The sequence below is a fragment of the Ovis aries genome, chromosome 12 (genome assembly GCF_016772045.2).
Source record: "Ovis aries strain OAR_USU_Benz2616 breed Rambouillet chromosome 12, ARS-UI_Ramb_v3.0, whole genome shotgun sequence".
Lineage (NCBI taxonomy): Eukaryota > Metazoa > Chordata > Mammalia > Artiodactyla > Bovidae > Ovis > Ovis aries.
In genome coordinates, this window is record NC_056065.1 from 50,046,652 (window position 1) to 50,070,735 (window position 24,084).

General features: G+C 43.4%; 1 protein-coding gene across 10 annotated transcripts in view; it reads left to right on the forward strand.

Annotated features, from left to right (window-relative positions):
- CFAP74 (cilia and flagella associated protein 74) overlaps window positions 1-24,084 on the forward strand; it is a 95,356-nt gene that overhangs the window by 8,881 nt on the left and 62,391 nt on the right. For 9 of the 10 annotated variants that reach the window (XR_006061498.2, XR_006061499.2, XR_003590959.3 and 6 more), the window contains exon 1: window positions 631-669. The exons of the other annotated variant lie outside the window; for it this stretch is intronic. The gene's annotated coding sequence lies outside the window, so the exon portion shown is untranslated. Of the gene's footprint in view, window positions 1-630; window positions 670-24,084 lie in introns of those variants that run through there. 10 annotated transcript variants of the gene reach the window in all.

The window sequence follows — 24,084 nt, forward strand, 5'->3', positions numbered from 1 at the left end:
GCTCCGCTTCTCTGGCCTTGGTGCGAGGCCTCGCACCTGCGGCTTTGGGGCAGGATTCAACACTTTCTTCACACCCTGAGTCCAGACTGCAAACAACACCCTCGGGACAGGTGGAAATGTACCACGCTGACCCCAGTCAAGGCTGGGGCGTGCACAGTGAGCAGAGAGGACTCAATTCAGCTCCAGCCCAGCGTGGCATATTGTTCCAGGCCTCTGGTCTCAAAAAGAGAAGTGAGAAACCTCTATTCTACGTGAACTCTACAGTCACTAAAATTAACACCTAATCCGTTCTTCAACCCGCTTGGGAGGGGAGGCAGCCTGGGGCTGCATTCGTACTACCAAGCGGCGTCAGTCTCCTCCGCCACAGCCTGGCAGTCCGGGTGCCCCGCAACCCTCCGCTCGGCCCAGCGCGCTGGTCTCCGGCAGTAACCACCAACAGCGTACCAGCGTCCGTCCGTCCCGCGCTCGGGTTGCACGTTGCCTCCTCGGCAGCACTGCGCCTGCGCGGGGGGCGCCGCTGGGGCGAGCGGGGTGAACGGGCACCCCCGCCCTGAGATGGAGCCGTCCGTTGCCATGGAGCTACCCGCTCCAAACAGCGCCACCAGCGGACTCCGAGGAGCTTCTCCGCCCAGATCCCGCGCTGCTCCGACCCGGCGGTGCCGCTGACAGGTGGGTCCGTTGGCCCTAGAGCCTGCGGTTGGGCTTGGGAACTCTGGCCACCCCCGAGGCACAAATCAGCGCCTCCGCCGTGGAAGTTCTGCCTGAGAAATAACTCCTAGTGAGGGGGTCGCCCTGGCCGATTTCTGGGCCTTCGGACGGCCCCGGGCCGGTTTCAGGTGCCCGGCCGTCCCCGCGGCGAGTTTCAGCCCCCCCCCCCCCACCCGCCGCTCCGGGTTTCAGGACCCTCCGCAGCGGTTTCAGGCCCCGCCCCCGCCGGTTTCAGGAACCCCCGTGTGCAGGTGCAGCCTGGGTTCCCGGCTCCGTGCAGGTTCCGGGAAGACGTGGCTATGCTGTCCTTGCACATCTAGGAAACCGTTGAGCAAAACTCGAGGGCGAGCGGGCCGGTGAGGAGGGACCCGGAGTGTCCGGGCCAAGGAAGGAATTCCGAGATCATCTCAGTTTGGTTTGTAATGATTAGCCTGTTTCTGGAAACCTGTATTATTTTGTTTTCCATAAACAAATATTCGTTTTATGTGCTCACGTTATATATCGGGCAAACACTCCTTGAACATCCACTGTGAACCAAGTACTGAACTAGGTGATGGGCGGGCCTGCTCTGGTACCGACAGTTGAAAGAATTCCCAGATAGATGTCTCTGCAGACGCTGGTGCGGGGATTCACAGTACTCCATCAGTAGCCAGCGCCCGAGGCCAGAAATGGAACCTTGTCAGTGTCCCAACCCCTCCCTTGCCCCACAGCCGACCCTCATCCCCATGACCACAGCCTGACTTCTTGATTTTCTTTAGTTTTACCATTTCTAAACAATGTAAGTTTCACCTGTTTTAATCCATATATGTATATACATGGAATAACACTGTGTATTTTTTTAATTTTTGAAATAATCTCTAACTTACCTAAAAGTTTCAAGTTCAGCATCAGAAACCTTGTCTTCCTGGAGTATTTGAGAATAAGTTGCCTACGTGATGCTCTGTCACCTGCAGACACTTCTGTTCGCATTCCCTGCATATCAGGGCAGTCTCCAGCACAACCACACACGACCATCACAGTTGGGAGGAGGACTCGGACATGTCAGGATATCTGATCATTGGCCACAGACTAACACCTTCTGCCAGCTGATCCTATAAAGTCACAGACCAGAAAGGGTCCAGTCTGGGCTCCCCAACCACACTGAGCTATTAACGTGTTTCTTCAGTCTCCTCCAAGTCAGGCTTTCCTTGGCTCCATGATCTTGAGACCTTCAAAGGTTAGAGTTCAGTGGCTTTTGTGGAAAACCCCTCTTTTTGGATTTGTCTGGTGTTTCCTCGGAATCAAATTCCCGTTACATGTCTTTGGCAGGAAGGTCACAGAAGTGGTGCCACCTGTCACTCTGCTCTGACCACTTGTTTAAGGTGGTGTCTGCCTGCATCTCCCCTGGGAAGTCGCCTTTGTAATGGACAAGTATTTTGTCAGGAGATTATGAGGCTCCAATGCCATGTCAGGCCTCACAGGCTTGAGTGGGTGGAGCACACTGTGGACATCGACCCCCCACCCTGGCCCTGGCTGGACTCTCTTACCCAACTCTAGGCTCACTGCCTTCCCCATGCAGGCTCTGATGCCCAGTCTGGGCCACTGTGGATCCTGCCCACCTGAGCAGGGGAAGGGGGAAGGGAAACAGCATGTGCTTGTGTCTTCCTCCCTCCCAGCTGTGCAAGAGACCCATCCACACTCTTGCACAAGCTGTAGGTCATTCATCTTTGTCATCACCCAGCTCGCCCAGGGTGGATCTCACAGTGTATCCTATTGCTGCTGGCCAGGGTTGTTTCCAGAGTTACTGCTCTTAACGAACTCTGCTTTGCAAGGTCTTGTATGGTTCCTGTTATTTATGTGTTAGGAGGGGAGTTCTGTCTCCTCAACAACAACAAAAGTACTCTGATGTGCAAACCCCCAGTGTCGCAGCTGCATCTGCCAAGTCACTTTAGTCGTGTCCGACTCTACGACCCCATAGACAGCAGCCCACCAGGCTCTCCCGACCCTGGGATTCTCCAGGCAAGAACACTGCACTGTCGTTTCCCTCTCCTTTTGACCTTTGCTGAATTCTTGTGGTTGGTGGTAGCTTGTTAGTTCTGTGTTCCTTACCAGGCCCTCCTGTTTAAGATACCTCATGCAAGTGGTTACTGTGGTGCCTGGTGAGGGTCGGTGGTTTCAGTCAGTGGTTCGCCTCACAACATGGACTGGAGCTGCGCTGCCATGAGCCTGGGAACCAGGACCAAGGAGCGGAGTCTGTACGAGGGCCTTGCTAAGCACATCAGAGGGAGCTGGCATCTTGATATCAGGCTTCTGGCCACCAGAACTATGAGAGAATATCTCGTTCTAAGACAAGAGAACATCTTGTTCTAAGACAGCCAGTTCGTGGCACTTTGCTGTGGCAGCCTCAGGAAAGTAGTACAGCATTGAAAGGTTGCTGCTGTGAGTCGTGTGTTAACACCAGGATTTGTGTCCTCCGGAGGAGAGGATTTCCATCTGGGGTCAGAGACGAGGCTTGACTACTTGGAGCTTTTTGGGTAGCAAAGTTTTATTAAAGTTTAATAGAGATAGGGAAAGCTTGTGACACAGACATCAGAAGGGGACAGAAAGAGTGCCCCCTTGCTGGGCCCAGAGCAGTTAGAGATGTTCTTCTGGTAGAACAGAGGGCAGGGGGGAGCCAAGAAGAGCTGATGAGAAGGCCCATCTGACTTTAGTGGCTTTTAAGTTGGTAGGGTGGGTTTTGGCCAAGGCCTGTGGGCGACCTCTAGAAACCAGAAAAAGCAAGAACACGGACTGTGCCCCAGAGTTGCTGAAGAGGAGGGCAGCCCAGCTGACATCTTGGTTTTAGCTCCGTGGGGCTTATTTCAGACTTCCAACCTCCAGAGTTGCAGGATAATAACTCATTTGTGTTAAGTTAACTGAGTGTGTGGCAGTTTCTCATAGCAGTGATCAGATCCTAGTGCGGAGGGCGTTAACATTTTTAACTTTACGAGGCGATGCCGAACTCTTTTCAAAGCATCTGTCCCAGTTTCCGCTCCCACCGAGAGTGAACAAACCTTCCCCCTGCTTCCTGTCCTTGCTGGCACCTGGTATCCTCGGGCTTCTAATGTGTTACTCAGACTGATGACTGTGCAGTAATAGTTTATGTGGCTTTACTCTGCGTGTCCCTAATTACAGATGAGGTTGAACTGTCCAACCAGGACTCTGTTAGAAGAGTTAAAGGGATTACTGTTGACAATGCCAGGAACACAGGCAGGAGTCAGGACACGCAGACAAACTGGTTACAATTGTTGGCCTCTTGAACATCACTTATTGTGACCAGCCTGCTTAAGTTCCACCATTTTGCTGTCATTCATCTTCCTCTGTGTTGATCGATGGATGTTCCTTACCTGTCATGATGGGAGATATGTTGCATTTATCTTCCTCTAATATGTAGCTTTTCTTGAATTCTCCTTTGGGTGTCACTGGATGACCAAAATACTGGAGCTTCAGCTTCAGCATCAGTCCTTCCAGTGAATATTCAGGGTTGATCTCCCTTAAGGTTGACTGGTTTGATATCCTTGGTGTCCAAGGGACTTTCAGAGTCTTCCCCAGCACCACAGTTCAAAGGCATCAATTCTTTGGCATTCTGCCTTCTTTATAGTCCAGCTCTCACCACCATATGTGACCACTGGGAAGACCATAGCCTATATGGACTTCGTAGCTTTGACTAGATGGGCCTTTGTCGGCATTAAAGGTCCATCTATTCAAAGCTATGGTTTCTCCATTAGTCATGTATGGATGTGAAAGTTGGACCATAAAGAAAGCTGAGCACCGAAGAATTTATGCTTTTGAACTATGGTGCTGGAGAAGACTCTTGAGAGTCCCTTGGACTACAAGAAGATCAAACCAGTCAATCCTAAAGGAAATCAGTCCTGGATATTTATTGGAAGGACTGATGATGAAGCTGAAGCTCTAATACTTTGGCCACCTGATGCAAAGAACTGACTCATTTGAAAAAACCCTGATGCTGGGAAAGACTGAAGGCAGGAGAAGGGGACGACAGAGGATGAGATGGTTAGATGGCATCACCAATTCTATGGATATGAGTTTGAGCAAGCTCTGGGAGTTGGTGATGGACAGGGAAGCCTGGCGTGCTGCAGTCCATGGGGTCGCAAAGTTGGGCACGACTGAGCGACTGAATTGAACTGTCTTTGTCAGCAGAGTAACGTCTCTGCTTTTCAACACAGTCTAGATTTGTCATTGCTTCCCTGCCAAGAAGCCATTGTCTTCTGATTTCATGGCTGCAGTCACGGTCCCCAGTGATTTTGGAGACCAAGAAGAGGAACTCTACCACTACTTCCACCTTTTCCCCTTCTATTTGCCATGCAATAATGGGACCAGATGCTATGGTCTTAGTTTTTTTAAAATTTAGTCTTAAGCTGGCTTTTTCACTCTCCACCTTCACCCTCATCAAGAGGGTGTTTATAGTTCCTCTTCACTTTCTGCCATTAGAGTGGTTGAGTTCAATTGCTCAGCCAGGTCCAACCCTTTGGGACCCCATGGACTGCAGCATACCATGCTTCCCTGTCCATCACCAACTCCCAGAGCTTGCTCAAACTCATGTCCATCGAGTCAGAGATGCCGTCCAACCATCTCACCCTCTGTCGTCCCCTTCTCCTCCTGCCTTCAGTCTTTCCCAGCATCAGGGTCTTTTCAAATGTCAGTTCTTTGCATCAGGTGGCCAAAGTATTGGAGCTTCAGCTTAGAGGTGATATCATCGGCATATCTGAGGTTGTTGATGTTTCTCCCTCCTATCTTGATTCCAGCTTATAACTCATCCACCCTGGCGTTTCTCATGATGTGCTCAGCATATAGGTTAAACAAACAGGGTGACAGCAGACAGCCCTGTCATACTCCTTTCTCAATCTTGAACCAATCAATTGTTCCATACAGGGTTCTAACTGTCGCTTCTTGACTTGCATCAGGTTTCTCAGGAGACAAGTAAGATGGTCTAGTATTCCCATCTCTCTAGAGCTTTCCACAGTTTGTCATGTTCCACACAGTCAAAGGCTTTAATGTAGTTGATGAAACAGAGATAGATGTTTTTCTGAAATTCCCTTATTTTGTCTATAATCCAGCGAATGTTAGCAATTTGATCTCTATGTCCTCTTCCTTTTCTAAACCCTGAATGGACATCTGGAAGTTCTTGGTTTGCATAATGCTGAAGCCTAGCATGCAAGATTTTAAGCTCGACCTTACTAGCACGAGAAATGAGTGCAATTGTCCGATGGTTAGCACATTCTTTGATATTACCCTTCTTGGGAATTGGGATGAGGATTGACCTTTTCCAATCCCATGGCCACTGCTGGGTCTTCCAGATTTGCTGACATAATGAATGCAAAACCTTGATGGCCTCATCCTTTAGGGGTTTGAATAGTTCTGCTGGAATTTCATCGAATCCACTATCTTATTAATAGCAGTGCTTCTTAAGGCCCACTTGACTTTGCACTCCAGAATGTCTGACTCTGAGTGACTAACCACACCGTTCTAGTAATTGGTTCATTAACATCTTTTATATATAGTTCCTTCGTGTATCCTTTCCATTGCTTCTTGATCTCTTCAGCATCTACTAGGTCTCTATCATTTTTATCCTTTATTGTGCCCGCCTTTGGGCAGAATGCTCCCTTGATGTTTCCAATTTTCCTGAAATGACTTCTAGTCTTTCCCCTTTTGTTGTTTTCTTCTATTATTAAGCATTGTTCATTGAAGAAGGCCTTCTTGTCTCTTCTAGCTATTTTTTGGAACCTTGCATTTAATTGGATGTGTGTTTCCCTCTCTCCTTTGCTTTTCTCTTCTCTTCATTCTTTCACTATTTGTAAAGCCTCCTCAGATAACCACTTTGCCTTCTTGCTTTTCTTTTTCTTTTGGATGGTTTTATTCACCATCTCCTGTACAATATTATGGACCTCTGTCCATAGTTCTTCAGATACACTATTAGATCTAGTCCCTTGAATCTATTCATTACCTCTCCTGTGAATTCATACAGGATTTGATTTAAGTCATACCTGGCTGGCCTATTGTTTTTCCCAGTTTTCTTTAGTTTAAGCCTGAATTTTGCTATGAGGAGCTGATGATCTGAGCCACAGTCAGCTCCATGTCTTGTTTTTGCTGACAGTATACAGCTTCTCCATCTTCAGCTACAAAAAATGTAATCAATTTGATTTCGGTATTAACCATTTGACGATGTCCATGTGTAGAGTCGTCTCTTGTGTCATTGAAAAAGGATATTTGCTATGACTAGTGCATTCTCTTGGCAGAATTCAGTTAACCTTTGCCCTGCTTCATTTTGTTCTCCAAGGCCAAACTTGCCTGTTATTCCAGGTATATCTTGACTTCCTACTTTTGCATTCCAATCCCTGATGATGAGTAGAACATCTTTTTTTAGGTGTTAGTTCTAGGAGGTCTTCTAGGTCTTCATAGAACTGATCGACTGCAGCTTCTTCAGTATCAGTGAGAGGGGCATAGACTCAGGTTACTGTGATGTTGAATGGCTTGCCTTGGAAATGAACCAAGATAATTCTGTCATTTTTGAGTTTGCACCCAAATACTGTATTATGGACTCTTTTTGTTGATTATGAGGGTTACTCCGTTTCTTCTATGGGATTCTTGCCCATAGTAGTAGATATAATTGTCATCTGAATTAAATTCGCCCATTCCTGTCCATTTTAGTTTGCTATTCCTAGGACGTCCATATTTATTCTTACCATTTCCTGCTTGACCACATCCAACTTTCCCTGATTCATGGACCTATTCCAGGTTCCTATATAATACTGTTCTTTGCAGCATTGGGTTTTACTCTCATCACCAGACACATCCACACCTGAGCTTAGTATCCGCTTTGACCCAGCTGCTTCATTCATTCTGGGCCTGTTGATAATTCTCCTCTGCTCTTCCCCAGTAGCATATTGGACACCTTCAGAACAAGAACTCGTCTTTTGGTGCCATATCTTTTTGGCTTTTTATACAGTGAGCTTCTCACGGCAAGTATACTGGGATGGTTTGCCATTCCTTCCTCCAGTGGATTATGTTTTGTCTGAACTCTCTACTATGACCTGTCCATCTTGGGTGCCCCTGCATGGCATGGCTCATTCAGTTCAGTTCAGTCACTCAGTCATGTCCAGCTCTTTGTGACCCCATGAACTGCAGCATGCCAGGCCTCCCTGTCCATCACCAACTCCCAGAGTCCACCCAAACCCATGTCCATTGAGTCAGTGATGCCTTCCAACCATCTCATCCTCTGTCATCCCCTTATCCTCCTGCCCTCAATCTTTCCCAGCATCAGGGTCTTTTCTAGTAAGTCAGTTCTTCACATCAGGTGGCCAAAGTATTGGAGTTTCAGCTTCAACATCAGTCCTTCCAGTGAACACCCAGGACTGATCCCCTTTAGGATGGATTAGTTGGATCTCCTTGCAGTCCAAGGGACTCTCAAGAGTCTTCTCCAACACCAGAAGTCAAAAGCATCAATTCTTCAGCGCTCAGCTTTTTTTATAATCCGACTCTCACATCCATGCATGACCACTGGAAAAACCATAACCTTGATGAGATGGACCTTTGTTGACAAAGTAATGTCTGCTTTTCAATATGCTGTCTAGGTTGGTCATAACTTTCCTTCCAAGGAGTAAGTGTCTTTTAATTTCATGGCTGCAATCACCATCTACAGTGATTTTGGAGCCCAGAAAAATAAAGTCAGCCACTGTTTCCACTGTTTCTCCTTCTATTTGCCATGAAGTGGTGGGACCAGATGCGATGATCTTACTTTTCTGAATGTTGAGCTTTAAGCCAACTTTTTCACTCTCCTCTTTCACTTTCATCAAGAGGCTCTTTGGTTTTTCACTTTCTGCCATAAGGTTGGTGTTATCTGCATATCTGAGGTTATTGATATTTTCTCCTGGCAATCTTGATTCCAGCTTGTGCTTCTTCCATCCTAGCGTTTCTCATGATGTACTCTGCATATAAGCAGGGTGACAATATACAGCCTTGACGTACTCCTTTTCCTGTTTGGAACCAGTCTGTTGTTCCATGTCCAGTTCTAACTGTTGTTTCCCGGCCTGCATACAGGTTTCTCAAGAGGCAGGTCAGGTGGTCTGGTATTCCCATCTCTTTCAGAATTTTCTACAGTTTATTGTGATCCACAGTCAAAGGCGTTGGCATAGTCAATAAAGCAGAAATAGATGTTTTTCTGGAACTCTCTTGCTTTTTCCATGATCCAGCGGATGTTGGCAATTTGATCTCTGATTCCTCTGGCTTTTCTAAATCCAGCTTGAACATCTGGAATTTCACGGTTCACGTATTGCTAAAGCCTGGCTTGCAGAATTTTAAGCATTACTTTACTAGCGTGTGAGATGAGTGCAATTGTGCAGTAGTTTGAGCATTCTTTGGCATTGCCTTTCTTTGGGATTGGAATGAAAACTGACCTTTTCCAGTCCTGTGGCCACTGCTGAGTTTTCCAAATGTGCTGGCATATTGAGTGCAGCACTTTCACAGCATCATCTTTCAGGATTTGAAATAGCTCAACTGAAATTCCATCACCTCCACTAGCTTTGTTCATAGTGATGCTTCCTAAGGCCCACTTGACTTTACATTCTAGGATGTCTGGCTCTAGGTGACTAATCACACCATCATGATTATCTGGGTCATGAAGATCTTTTTTGTACAGTTCTTCTGTGTATTCTTGCCACCTCTTCTTAATATCTTCTGTTTCTGTTAGATCCCTACCATTTCTGTACTTTATTGAGCCCATCTTTGCATGAAATGTTCCCTTGTTATCTCTAATTTTCTTGAAGAGATTTCTAGTCTTTCCCATTCTGTTGTTTTCCTCTATTTCTTTGCGTTGATCACTTGAGGAAGGCTTTCTTATCTATCCTTGCTATTCTTTGGAACTCTGCATTCAAATGGGTATTCTTTCCTTTTCTCCTTTGCTTTTCACTTCCCTTCTTTTCACAGCTATTTATAATGCCTACCCAGACAGCCATTTTGCTTTTTTGCATTTCTTTTTCCTGGGGATGATCTTGATCCCTGTCTCTTGTACAATGTCACGGACCTCCATCCATAGTTCATCAGGCATTCTATCAGATCTAGTCCCTTAAATCTATTTCTCACTTCCACTGTATAGTCATAAGGTATTTGATTTAGGTCATACCTGAATGGTCTAGTGGTTTTCTCCACTTTCTTCAATTTCAGTCTGAATTTGGCAATAGAGTTCATGATCTGAGCCACAGTCAGCTCCCGGTCTTGTTTTTGCTGACTGTATAGAGCTTCTCCACCTTTGGCTGCAATGAATATAATCAGTCTGATTTTGGTGTCGATAATCTGGTGATGTCCATGTGTAGAGTCTTCTCTTGTGTTGTTGGAAGAAGGTGTTTGCTATGACCAGTGCGTTCTCTTGGCAGAACTCTATTAGCCTTTGCCCTGCTTCATTCTGTACTCCAAGGCCAAATTTGCCTGTTACTCCAGGTGTTTCTTGACTTCCTACTTTTGCATTCCAGTGCCCTATAATGAATAGGACATCTTTTTTAGGTGTTAGTTCTAGAAGGTCTTGTAGGTTTTCATCGAACTGTTCAAATTCAGCTTCTTCAGCATTACTGGACAGGGCATAGACTTAGATTACCATGATATTGATGGTTTGCCTTGGAAACAAACAGAGATTGTTCTGTCATTTTTGAGGTTGCATCCAAGTACTGCATTTCAGACTCTTTTGTTGACTATGATGGCTACTCCATTTCTTCTAAGAGATTCCTGCCCACAGTAGTAGATATAATGGTCATCTGAGTTAAATTCACCCATTCCAGTCCATCTTAGTTCACTGATTCCTAGAATGTTGATGTTCACTCTTGTCATCTCCTGCTTGATCACTTCCAATTCAGTGACCTAACATTCCAGATTCCTATGCAATATTGCTCTTTACAGCATCGAACCTTGCTTCTATCACCAGTCCCATCCACAACTGGGTGTTGTTTTTGCTTTGGCTCCATCTCTTCATTCTTTCTGGAATTGTTTCTCCATTCTTCTCCAATAGCATATTGAGCATCTACCCACCTGGGGAGTTCATCTTTAAGTGTCCTATCTTTTTGCCTTTTCATACTGTTCATGGGGTTCTCAAGGCAAGAATACTGAAGTGGTTTGCCATTCCCTTCTCCAGTGGACCACATTCTGTGAGACCTCTCCACCATAACCCGTCCATCTTGGGTGGCCCCAAATGGCATGGTTTAGTTTCATTGAGTTAGACAAGGCTGTGGTCCATGTGATCAGACTGGCTAGTTGTCTGTGATTGTGGCTTCTGTCTGTCTGCCCTCTGATGCCCTCTCTCAGTGCCTACCATCTTATTTGGGTTTCTCTTACCTTGGACATGGGGTATCTCTTCACAGCTGCTCCAGCAAAGCGCAGCCACTGCTCCTCACCTTGGACGTGGGGTAGCTCCTCTCAGCCGTGCTTCTGCACCATCACAGCCGCCGTGCGTGGCTCATAGCTTCATTGAATTATGCAAACCCCTTCGCCATGACAAGGCAGTGATCCATGAAGGGACCTATTGCTTCTACTGCTCCTCAATTTTAGCACTGGGCTGATGTGTTTTGAGGAAAATCTCAGGTACACTGTTTCACCTGTGAACACTTTAGTACACAGTTCTAACAGATAAAGACTCATTTTAGCATAACCACAAACTCATCATTGACTCCAACAAAATTAACATTGATTTCTTAATAAAATCTAATACCAACTGGTGTTTGTTTCCACACTTTATCTCAAAAATGTCTTTTACACTTTCTTGCTTGACTTAGGATCCAAATGAGACCTGCACCCTGCAAATGGTTGGCTTGTCTCTTAAGCTTTTTATATTTAAAACAGCCCCCCTTCCCTTTTACCATCGCCCAGTGACTTCTGTTTATTGATGAAACCAGGTCATTCATTCCATTTACTTTTTATTTGTGTGCATTCCCGGTTGTGTCCAACTCTTTGCGACCCCATGGACTGTAGTTCACCAGGCTCCTCTGTCCATGGGATTTCCCAGGCAAGAGTACTGGAGTGGGTTGCCATTCCCTCCTCCAAGGGATCTTCTCAACCAGGGATCAAACCCGCATCTCCTGTGATTCCTGCATTAGCAGGAAGATTCTTTACCACTGTGCCACCTTTATTTAGGTCTTGTTTAATGTTACCCAAGGTTTCCCTGCTGGCTCAGCTGGTAAAGAATCTGCCTGGAATGCAGGAGACCCAGGTTCAATTCCTACGTTGGAAAGAGCCCCTGGAGAAGGAAGTGGCAACCCAGTCCAGTGCTTTTGCCTGGAAAATCTCATGGATAGAGAAGTCTGGCAGGCTGCAGTCCATTGGGTCTCACAGAGTCGAACATAGCTGAGCAACTAACACTTTCTTTCAGTTTAATGTCACCTAATACGTGAACCGTGAACTTCCAGATGTTCAAGCTGGTTTTAGAAAAGCCAGAGGAACCAGAGATCAAATTGACAACATCCGCTGGATCATGGAAAAAGCAAGAGAGTTTCAGAAAAACATCTATTTCTGCTTTATTGGCTATGCCAACGCCTTTGACTGTGTGGATCACAATAAACTGTAGAAAATTCTGAAAGAGATGGGAATACCAGACCACCTGACCTGCCTCTTGAGAAACCTGTATGCAGGTCAGGAAGCAACAGTTAAAACTGGACATGGAACAACAGACTGGTTCCAAATAGGAAAAGGAGTCCGTCAAGACTGTATACTGTCACCCTGCTTATTTAACTTATATGCAGAGTACATCATGAGAAACGCTGGGCTGGAAGAAGCACAAGCTGGAATCAAGGTTGCCGGGAGAAATATCAATAACCTCAGATATGCAGATGACACCACCCTTACGGCAGAAAGTGAAGAGGAACTAAAGAGCCTCTTGATGAAAGTGAAAGAGGAGAGTGAAAAAGTTGGCTTAAAGCTCAACATTCAGAAAACGAAGGTCATGGCATCTGGTCCAATCACTTCATGGGAAATAGATGTGGAAACAGTGTCAGACTTTAATTTTGGGGGCTCCAAAATCACTGCAGATGGTGACTGCAGCCATGAAATTAAAAGACGCTTACTCCTTGGAAGGAGAGTTGTGACCAACCTAGATAGCATATTCAAAAGCAGAGACATTACTTTGCCAACAAAGGTCCGTCTAGTCAAGGCTATGGTTTTTCCAGTGGTCTTTCCATGGACTGTGAAGAAAGCTGAGGGCCGAAGAATTGATGCTTTTGAACTGTGGTATTGGAGAAGACTCTTGAGAGTCCCTTGGACTGCAAGGAGATCCAACCAGTCCATTCTGAAGGAGATCAGCCCTGGGATTTCTTTAGAAGGAATGATGCTAAAGCTGAAACTCCAATACTTTGGCCACCTCATGCGAAGAGTTGACTCGTTAGAAAAGACTCTGATGCTGAGAGGGATTGGGGGCAGGAGGAGAAGGGGACGACAGAGGATGAGATGGCTGCATGGTATCACCAACTCGATGGATGTAAGTTTGAGTGAACTCCGGGAGTTGGTGAAGGACAGGGAGGCCTGGCATGCTGCGATTCATGGGGTCGCAAAGAGTTGGACACGACTGAGCGACTGAACTGAACTGAATGGGCTTCATCATTTTCTCATCAGGGGTCTTACTCATTTTTTGTTTTATTTATTCCCAAGAACTACAGTTTTACTGGAGTGATTGTAAATGATGTTTTCCAAATCTTATTCTCATTATTTGTTCTGATAAGGAGGACTATCTTTGATTTTTATTATTGAATTTTTATCTAGCAACATTACTAAATTGTCTCAACAACAGTAACAGTTCATGTCTGTATTCATTTGGATTTTCTACATACACAATCATACTACTGAAATTAACCACTGTTTCCCCTTCTACTCATCACGCCTTGTGTTTCTTTCTTCTCTGTGTGATCCTGTTGGAAGACCCAGTGGCTTTGTTCTCAGTCTTAAAGGAAATGCTTTTATTATCTTTTTTTTTTTTTTTGGTCTTGCCATGTGGCTTGCGGGATCTTAGTTCCCCCAGTGGGGATCAAACCTGTCCCACCTGCAGTGGAAGGAGACCACCAGGAAAGCCCCTTGTTGGCAGACTTCCTTACCACGTTAAAGAAGTTCATTTCTAACGCAGATTTGCTAAGTTTTTAAGAAACCTGTGTGGGATGTGCACTCTCCTCAATGCTGTTTTCTGCATGGACTGAGTTGGTCACGTACTTCTCTTCTCTAATCTGTTCCTGTGGTGAATTGACCTGGTTTCTGCTGCTGCTGCTGCTGCTAAGTTGCTTCAGTCGTGTCTGACTCTGTGCGACCCCAGAGACAGCAGCCCACCAGGCTCCCTCATCCCTGGGATTCTCCAGGCAAGAACACTGGAGTGATCTGCCATTTCCTTCTCTAATACATGAAAGTGAAAAGTGAAAGTGAAATTACTCAGTCGTGTCTGACTCCTAGTGACCCCATGGACTGCAGCCCACCAGGCTCCTCCGTCCGTGGGATTTTCCAGGCAAGTGTACTGGAGTGGGTTGCCATTGTCTTCTCCAACCTGGTTTCTAAGGCTGAACAAATCCATCTTGGTTGTAATGTGTCATCCGTCTATGTGTGTGGCTGAGGCTGGTGGTTCTTCAACTGGAGAGTGAATTGGGCTGTGATTTTTCTTTCCCTGTTTTCACTGTCGGGCTCTGGTAGCAAAAGTTGAGTGATCCTTTGAAATGAGTCAGAGAGTGGGCCTTTTGCCTCTCCTTCCCGGAAGAAAGTGTGTGAGACTGGAGCATTCTGAACCTCAGACATCTCACAGAATGGGACAGGGAAGCCTCAGAGCCTAGAGTTTTCTTGGAGGGAACCTGTTTGCTTATTGATTGAATTTCTTTTACACCTACAGGAATTTTTAAGTTTTCTAGTTTTTGTTCTCAGAACAATTTTGTTTAGTAATATTTTTCTAATAATTTGTCAATTGTCTCAATTTTCAGATTTATTGCTGTAGAGTTGTTGATGACATTGTTACATTTTTTTCATGTCTGTGTTTACAGACCCTTTTCTTCTTATATGGATAACTTGTTTCTTCTCTTTTATTTATCGTTTTCATTGGAGATTTGTCAATTTTATAAATCTTCCAAAAGTACAAACTTCTGGCTTTGAGGAGCATCTTTATCACATGTTTGTTTTGTAGCCTTAATTTCTTATCTTTTTTGTTTTTCTGCTTTCTTTGGGTTTATATCACAGCTCTTTTTATAACCCTTTGGGTTGGATATTTAGCACATTAAGTTTTAGCCTATCTCCTTTCCTGATATGAACATTTAGAATTACAAGTTTACTCAGTTCTACCTTGAATTCCCTGGTGGCTCAGTTGGTAAAGCATCTGCCTACAATGCAGGAGACCTGAGTTCAATCCCTGGGTTGGGAAGAGATTGTTTTGGCTATTTGGGGTCTTTGAGTTGCCATACAAATTTTAAAATTCTTTATTCTAGTTCCGTGAAAAACACCGTTGGTATTTTGATAGGGATTGCACTGAATCTGTAGATTGCCTTGGGTAGTATGGTCATTTTAACAATATTCTTCCAATCCATGAGCATGGTATGTCTTTGCATCTGTTTGTGTCATCTTTAATTTCTTTCTTCAGTGTCTCATAATTTTCTGATTACAGGTGTTTTACTTCCTTAGTTCGGAGAAGGCAATGGCACCCCACTCCAGTACTCTTGCCTGGCAAATCCCATGGACGGAGGAGCCTGGTGTTAGAGTTTGTCCTGGGTGTTTTAGTCTTTTTTTGGTGTGATTGTAAATGGGATTGTTTTCTTCATTTCTCTTTCTGATAGTTTGTTGGTGTATAGAAATGCAACAGGTTTCTGTGTATTCATTTTGTATCCTGAACTTTACTGAATTCACTGATGAGTTCCAGTAATTTTTTGGTGGGTTTTTAGGATTTTCTGTGTGTAGTATCATGCCACCTGCAAATAGTGACAGTTTTACTTCTTCATCTCCAATTTGTATTCCTTTTATCTCTTTTTCTTGTCTGATTGAGCTTCCCAGGAGGCCCAGTGGTCATATTGAAGACTTCTGACAAAACGTGGTCTGCTGGAGGAGGGGTTGCAAACCACTTCAGGATTCTTGTTGTGAGAACCCCATTAACACTATGAGAAGGCAAAAAGATATAACACTGAAAGATGCCCCCCCAGGTCGGAAAATATCCAATATGCTAGTGGGGAAGAGTAGAGGACAATTTCTAATAGCTCCAGAAAGAATGAAGCATCTAGGCCAAAGTGGAAATGATGCTCAGTTGCAGATGTGTCTGGTAGTGAAAGTAAAGTCTGATGCTGTAAAAAGCAACATTGCCTAGGAACCTGGAATGTTAGGTCCATAAATCAAAGTAAGTTGGACATGGTCAAGCAGGAGATGGCAAGAGTGAACATCAGCATCTTAGGAATCAATGAACTAAAATGGATGGGAATGGACGAATTTAATTCAGATGACCATTATACCTACTACTGTGGACCAGAATCCCTTAGAAGAAATGGAGTAGCCCTCTTTAGTCAAAAAAACTGTCCAAAACACTCTTTTGTATTTGGGTACATTCTCAAAAACAACAGAATGATCTCAGTTCATTTCCAAGGCAAACCATTCAGCATCATAGTAATCCAAGTCTATGCTCCAACCGCCGATGCAGAAGAAGCTGAAGGTGACCGGTTTTATGAAGAACTGACTACAAGACCTCCTTGAACTAACACCAAAAACAGATGTTCTTTTGTGTGTGTGTGTGCATATGATAAAAAAGTGATTTATTTTTAAATTTATATAATTTTTAATTGAAGGATAATTGCTTTATAGAATTTTGGTTTTCTGTCAAACCTCAGCATGAATCAGCCATAGGTTATACATATGACCCCTTCCTCTTGAACCTCATTCCTATGTTCCTCCCCATCTCACCCCTCTAGGTTAATGCAGAGCCCCTGTTTGAGTTCCCTGAGACATAGAACAAATTCCCATTGGCTGTCTGTTTTACATATGGTAATGTAAGTTTCCATGTCACTCTCTGCATACATCATACCCTCTCCTCCCCTCTCCGCATGTCCATAAGTCTGTTCTCTATGTCTGTTTCTCCATTGCTGGCCTGAAAATAAATTCTTTGGTATCATCCATAAATCAGATTAGATTCCATATATATGTATCAGTATACGATGTTTATCTTTTTCTTTCTGTCTTACTTGACTCTATATAATAGGCTCTAGGTTCATCCACCTCATTAGAACTGACTCAAATGTGTTTCTTCTTATGATTGAGTAATATTCCATTGTGTATATGTACCACAAATTCTTTAGCCATTCATCTGTCGCTGGACATCTAGGTTGCTTCCATGTTCTAGCTATTGTAAATAGTGTTGGGGTACATGTGTCTTTTTAAATTTTGGTTTCCTCAGGGTATATGCCTAGGAGTGGGATTGCTGAGTCATATGGTGCTTTTATTCCTAGTTTTTTAAGGAATCTCCATACTGTCTTCCATAGTGGCTGTATCAATTTACATTCCCACCAACAGTGCAGGAGGGTTTGTTTTTTTCCACACCCTCTCCAGCATTTATTGTTTGTAGACCTTTTAATGATGACCATTCTCACCAATGTGAGGTGATATCTTATTGTAGTTTTAATTTGCATTTCTCTCATAATGAGTGATATTGAGCATCTTTTCATGTGTTTGTTTAGCCATCTGTAGGTCTTTGGAGAAATGTCTGTTTAGGTCTTTTTCCCACTTTTTGATTGGGTTGTTTGTTTTTCTGGTATTGAATTGTATGAGCTCCTTATATATTTTGGAAATTAATCCTTTGTCAATTGTTTCCTTTGCTATTACCGTCTCCCATTCTGAGGGTTGTCTTTTCACCTTGTTTGTAGTTTCCTTTGCTGTGCAAAAGCTTTTAAGTTTAATCAGGTCCCACTTGTTTACTTTTTTTTTTAATTTCCATTACTCTAGGAGGTGGGTCATAGAGGATCTTGCTTTGATTTGTGTCAGCAAGTGTTCGCTTATGTTTTCCTCTAAGAGTTTTATAGATTCTGGTCTTACATTTAGGTCTTTAATCCATTTTGAGTTTATCTTTGTGTATGGTGTTAGGAAGTGTTCCAATTTCATTCTTTTACATGTAGCTGTCCAGTTTTCCCAGCACCACTTATTGAAGAGGCTATCTTTTCCCCATTGTATATTCTTGCCTCCTTTGTCATAAATAAGATACCCGTAGGTGCATGGGTTTATTTCTGGGTTCCAGGTCACTGATCTGTTCTTCTGCTTCAGATATTCTGCTATTGATTCCTTCTGGAGTATTTTTAATTTCAGTTACTGTGTTGTTTCTATGTTTATACTTTCATTCTTCTAGGTGTTTGTTAAATGATTCTTGCACTTTCTCCATTCTATTTTCAAGGTTTTTGATCATCTTTACTATAATTATTCTGAATTCTTTTTCAGGTAATTTGCCTATTTCCTCTTCATTTACTTGGGCTTGTGTGTTTCTAGTTTATTCCTTCATTTGTGCAGTATTTCTGTGCCTTTTCAGTATTTTTTTTCAACTTATTGTGTTTGAGGTCTCCTTTTCCCAGGCTTCAAGGTTGAATTCTTTCTTCCTTTTGGTTTCTGCCCTCCTAAGTTTGGTCCAGTGGTTTGTGTAAGCTTTGTGTTGGGTGAGGTTTGTGCTGTGTTTTTTTTTTTTTTTTTGCCTCTGATGGGCAGGGCTGAGTGAGTTGGTAATCTGTCTGCTGATGATTGGGTTTGTATTTTTGTCTTGTTTGTTGTTTGGATGAGGCGTCCTGCGCAGGATGATGGTTGGGTGATGCCAAGTCTTGTATTTAAGTGGTTTCCTTTGTGGGAGTTCTCACTATTTGATACTCCCTAGGGTTAGTTCCCTGGTAGTCTAGGGTCTTGGAGTCAGTGCTCCCACTCCAGAGGCTCAGGGCTTGATCTCTGGCCAGGAACAGAGATTCCACAGGTGGTTTGTTATGGTGTTAAATGGGATTAAAACAAATACCCATAAATGAGAAACTAAAGGTGAACCCCAGGTAAATGGCAGTTACAAAATCAGGCAAATAAGAATTAAAATAATGAAATATGCACATATACATATATACTCATAAGCAAAATAAAAACAGTCCAACAAGTACAACAGTTGACCAGGTAAACAAAGGAAACCAAAAATGATATCCACCAGTTAAGAGCAAAACTAACTAAAGCACAAACCGGAAAACAAAATTAAAGCAAGGTGCCAACTGAGGAATAAAGCAATGAAAACAAAGCTAACAAATATGGTGAGAAAAAAAAGGAAAGAAAGAAAAGAAAGAACAGACATGCAAGGTTAAATAGAAGTAGATAAAGAAGATTTATATATATTAAAGGTTAACTTCAAGGGGAAAAGAACAGTAGGAAAAGCAAACGAAGGAGTAAATGTAGAAAAAATAATAATTGGTTTAAATTTGTTTAATTAAATTAAATAGAAAAGGAAAACTATAGAACTTCAAGGATAAAGGCCAAGTTAGAGGCAGAGGTTTATAACAGCAATAAAAAGTGTGACTAGAAAAAAAACTCACAAGCTTAGTTAGATGTCATAGTGCTAATAAAATCGACAACTACAACAGAAGATAAAAAAAGAGAGATAAAAAATCCAAAAGAAACTATGGAACAAGTCAAAATATAAGAATAATAAATGTTTTACATGAGTCTCTGCTGTCAGCTTCCTTTCCTTCACTGGGAGTCACAGTCCACCTCCCCTCCCTGGGATGCCCTCCAACATTGTGCTGGTCTCTGGATCTTCTGTGGGGGCATCTCAGACTTTAATCTGGTTCTACTCCTGTGTATACTTGTCTCCAGTGTCCACAGCTATCAGAACTAGTGTGTTTTCTTTTGTGGGAGCTTTCAGTGTCCTTTCATATATTCAATAGAAATAGAGTCTGCCTAGTTGATTGTGTGGATGTAATCTGAAGCTTGTACAGCTGGTGGGAAGGTTTTGTGTCTTCTTCCTTAGCCACAGTGCCCTGGGTTTCAATTGTGGTTTTATTTCCACCTCTGAATGTGGGTCATCCGCTGGGGTCTGCTCCTGAGGCTGCCCTGGAGGACTTGGATTTGGCCCTGTGAGGACCAGGTGTGGAGGTGGTGCAGCTGCTTGGGTCACAGGGGTTCTGCCAGCACCAGGCACTCAGGAGAGTTAGCAGCTAGGGCATCAGGAAATACAGTGCTCTAGAAGGGTATGGCAACCAGTATTGGACAATACACTCCAGTATTCTTGCCTGGAAAACCCCACTAACAGAGAAGCCTAGCAGGCCACAGGGTTGCAGAGTTGGACACAACCCAAGCAACCCCGCATGCATAGATGCAAGACTTTTTTTGCCTGTGGCAGCTCTGCCCCAGTGAGGGTTGAGCGTGAAGTTGGCACAGCTGCTTGGGTTGCAGGGATCCTGGCATGCCAAGTGTCCAGGGACACAGACTGCCTCAGCTGCAGGAGTTGCAGCCCTATCAGAGTCTTTTTTTTCTGGTAGCTGGTGATCAGAAGGCCTCTTTGCCTAGTCTTTCTCTGTAGCCCTGCCCATTCAGGCACTTAGAGAGATCCCTTGCCTGAGGTCCTTCTCTGTTGTTCCATGCATCAGGCACTTAAAGGGGCACCCTGAGTGGGGTCCTACTCTGTAGTTTGGTGCATCAGGTGCTTGATTGGACAGCCTCTCTATTGTTCAGCTGCCTTTGCTGGCCTGTGGGGAGAAAGAGGCTAGGGTGATGGCTCCATCCCCTACACATGACTCAGCAGTATCACCTTGCTTCCATGGCTGCCTGGCTTTCCTCCAAAGGCATTTCCCACCACTCTCCTCCCTCACGTCCCCTTGGCCCATCTCTCTGCAGTCAACAACAATCCTCACCTTGGGATTGCTACACAATCCCTACACTCCAGCTCCCAGGCACTGTACCTTCTAGGGGACCTGCCCCCTTGTCTGGGGTACGTATGGCTGCAGCAAGGACTGTCTGATTCTCATTCCATTTAGACTGTCACAGATCAGCTGTTTCACTCTCAGCCTTAATATGTGTTTCTCCTCTGACTCAAGACAGTTGCCCCGATGTGGGGATTGGGCCCCTTCTTCAGTTCTCCCACCCACCGAGGGCAGGTCTAGTCCTACTAACACTCCTGTTTTTCCTCCTAGTTGCTTCCTCCTACCGAGTTTTGTGTGGTTCTATATATTCTTTTTTATTGGTCAGGTACTCCTGTCCGCTCTCAGCTGGTGTTCTGCAAGCACTTCTGTGCCTGAAGGTGTATTCCTGATGTATCCACAGAGAGAGATGTACTCCATAACCACCTACTCCTCCGCCATCTTGTTCCTCCCCAGATGTTCTTTTCATCATAGGGGACCGGAATATAAAGTAGGAAGTCAAGAGATACCTGGAGTAACAGGCAAATTTGGCCTTGGAGTACACAGTGAAACAGGGCAAAGGCTAACAAGTTCTGTCAAGAGAACACACGGGTCATAGCAAACACCCTTTCCAACAATGCAAGAAATGTCCCTACACATGGACATTACCGGATGGTCAATACCAAAATCAGATTGATTATATTCTTTGCAGCCGAAGATGGAGAAGCTCTGTATAGTCAGGGAAAACAAGACCTGGAGCTGACTGTGGCTCAGCTCATGAGCTCCTTATTGCAAAATCCAGGCTTAAATTTCAGTAAGTAGGGAAAACCAGTAGGCCATTCAGGTATAACCTAAATCAAATCGCTTATGATCATACAGTGGAGGTGACAAACAGATTCAAAGGATTAGATCTGGTAGACACGGTGCCTGAAGAATTATGGACAGAAGTTCGTAACATTGTACAGGAGGCAGTGACCAACACCATTCTTAAAAAAAAAAGTTCAAGAAGGCTAAGTGGTTTTCTGCAAGGCCTTACAAATTGCTGAGAAAAGAGAAGCGAAAGGCAATAGAGAAAGGGAAAGATTTACCCATCTGAATTCAGAGTTCCAAAGAATAGCAAGGAGAGATAAGAAAGCCTTCTTCAATGAACAATTCAAAGAAATGGAAAACAGTAGAACGGGAAAGGCTAGAGATCTCTTCAAGAAAATTGGAGTAATCAAGAGAACCTTTCATGCAAGGATGGGCACAATAAAGGACAGAAATGGCAAGGACTTAACAGAAGCAGAAGAGATTAAGAAGAATTGGCAAGAATACACAGAACTATACAAAAAAGATCTTAATGACCCAGATAACCATGATAGTGTGATCACTCACCTAGAATTAGACGTCCTGGAGTGTGAATTCAACTGGACCTTAGGAAGCTTTACTATGAACAAAGCTGGTGGAGGTGATGGGAATTCCAGCTGAGTTATTTAAAATCCTAAAAGATGATTTTGTTAAAATGCTGCACTCAAAATGTCAGCTAATTTGGAAAACTCAGCACTGGTCACAGGACTGGAAAAGGTTAGTTTTCATTCCAATCCCAAAGAAGAGCAATGCCAAAGAATGTTCAAACTACCATACAACTGCACTGATTTCACATGCTAACAAGGTAATGCTCAAAATCCATCAAGCTAGGCTTCAGCAGTATATGAACTGAGAACTTCCAGATGTACAAACTGGGCTTAGAAAAGACAGAGAAATCAAGAGATCAAATTACCAGCGTTCGTTGGCTTATAGAGAAAGCGAGGGAATTTCAGAAAGATATCTACATCTGCTTCATTGGCTACACTAAAGCCTTTGACTGTATTGTTGTTCAGTCGCTTAGTCATGTCCAACTCTGCAACCCCATGGACTGTATGTAGCACACCAAACTTCTCTATCCTTCACTATCTCCCAGAGTTTGCTCAAATTCATGTCCATTGAGTCAATGATGCTATTTAACCATCTCATCCTCTGCTACCCTCTTCTCCTTTTGCCTTCAATCTTGCCCAGCATCTGGGTCTTTTCCAGTGAGTCAGCTCCCTCACACCAGATGGCTAAAGTATTGGGGCTTCAGTTTCAGCATGAGTCCTTCTAATGAGTATTCACATTCATTGATTTGTGGATACTGAAACATCCTTGTATCCCTGGGATAAATCCCACTTAATCGTGGTATGAGATCCTTTTAACATGTTATTGGATTCCGTTTGCTGGTATTTTGTTGAGGATTTTTGCATCTATATTCATCAGTGATACTGACCTGTAATTTTCTGTGTGTAATATCTTTGTCTGGTTTTAGTATTAGGGTGATGCTGGCCTCATAGAATGAGTTCAGAAGCATTCCTTCCTCTGCATTTTCTTGGAATGGTTTGAGAAAGATAAGTGTTAACTCTTCTCTTTAATGTTTGGTAGAATTCACCTGTGAAGCCATCTGCTCCTGGAGTTCTGTTTGTTGACAGTATTTTTTTAAAGAGCTTTTTGTGGAAATCTCTTATGGTGCTTTGTATTTCTATGATGCCAGTTGTAACATTTTTTAATTAATTTATTTTATTTTATAATTTTTAAAATTATAATTTACTTATTTATTTTTGGCTGTATCAGGTCTTAGTTGCAGTGCACAAGCTCTTCGTGGTGGCACACAGGCTTCTCTCTAGTTGTGGTGCACGGGGTCCAGCATGCGGGCTCTATAGTTGGGATGCTCAGGCTCAGTTGCCCCACAGTATGTGGGATCTTATTTCCCTGACCAGAGATTAAACCCACATTCCTTGCGTTGAAAGTCAGATTCTTAACCACTGGACCACCAGGGAAGTCCCCTAATTTTTATGTTAAGGTATAGTTTATTTACTTTGTTGTGTTAGTTTCAGATTATAAAGCAAAGTGATTCAGATATACGTATATCCATTCTTTTTCAGATTCTTTTCCCATATAATTTTTTACAGATATAATAATTTATACTATTGAGTATAGTTCCCTGTGCTATATAGTAGATCCTTGTTAATTGTCTTTTTTACATATATTATTGTGTGTATGTTAATTCCAAACTCCTACTTTCTCTCTTCCCGCCATGTTTCCCCTTTGGTTAACCATAAGTTTGTTTTGAAAGTCTGTGAGTCTGTTTCTGTTTTGTAAATAATTTCATTTGTATTGTGTTTTTTTTAGATGCCACATATGAGTGAGATCATATGATATTCATCTTTTTCTGACTTACTTTACTTAGAATGGAAGTCTCTAGGTCCATGTCACTGCAAATGGCATTATTTCATTCTTTTTTTTAACGGTTGAGTAATATTTTCTTGGAATAGTTTGAGAAGGAAAAGTGTTAACTCTTCTCTTTAATGTTTGATAGAATTCACCTGTGAAGCCATCTGCTCCTGGAGTTCTGTTTGTTGACAGTATTTTTTTTAATAGCTTTTTGTGGAAATCTCTTATGGTGCTTTGTATTTCTATGATGCCAGCTGTATATATATGATCATATATATCTCACAACTTCTTTTTCCATTCATCTGTTAAT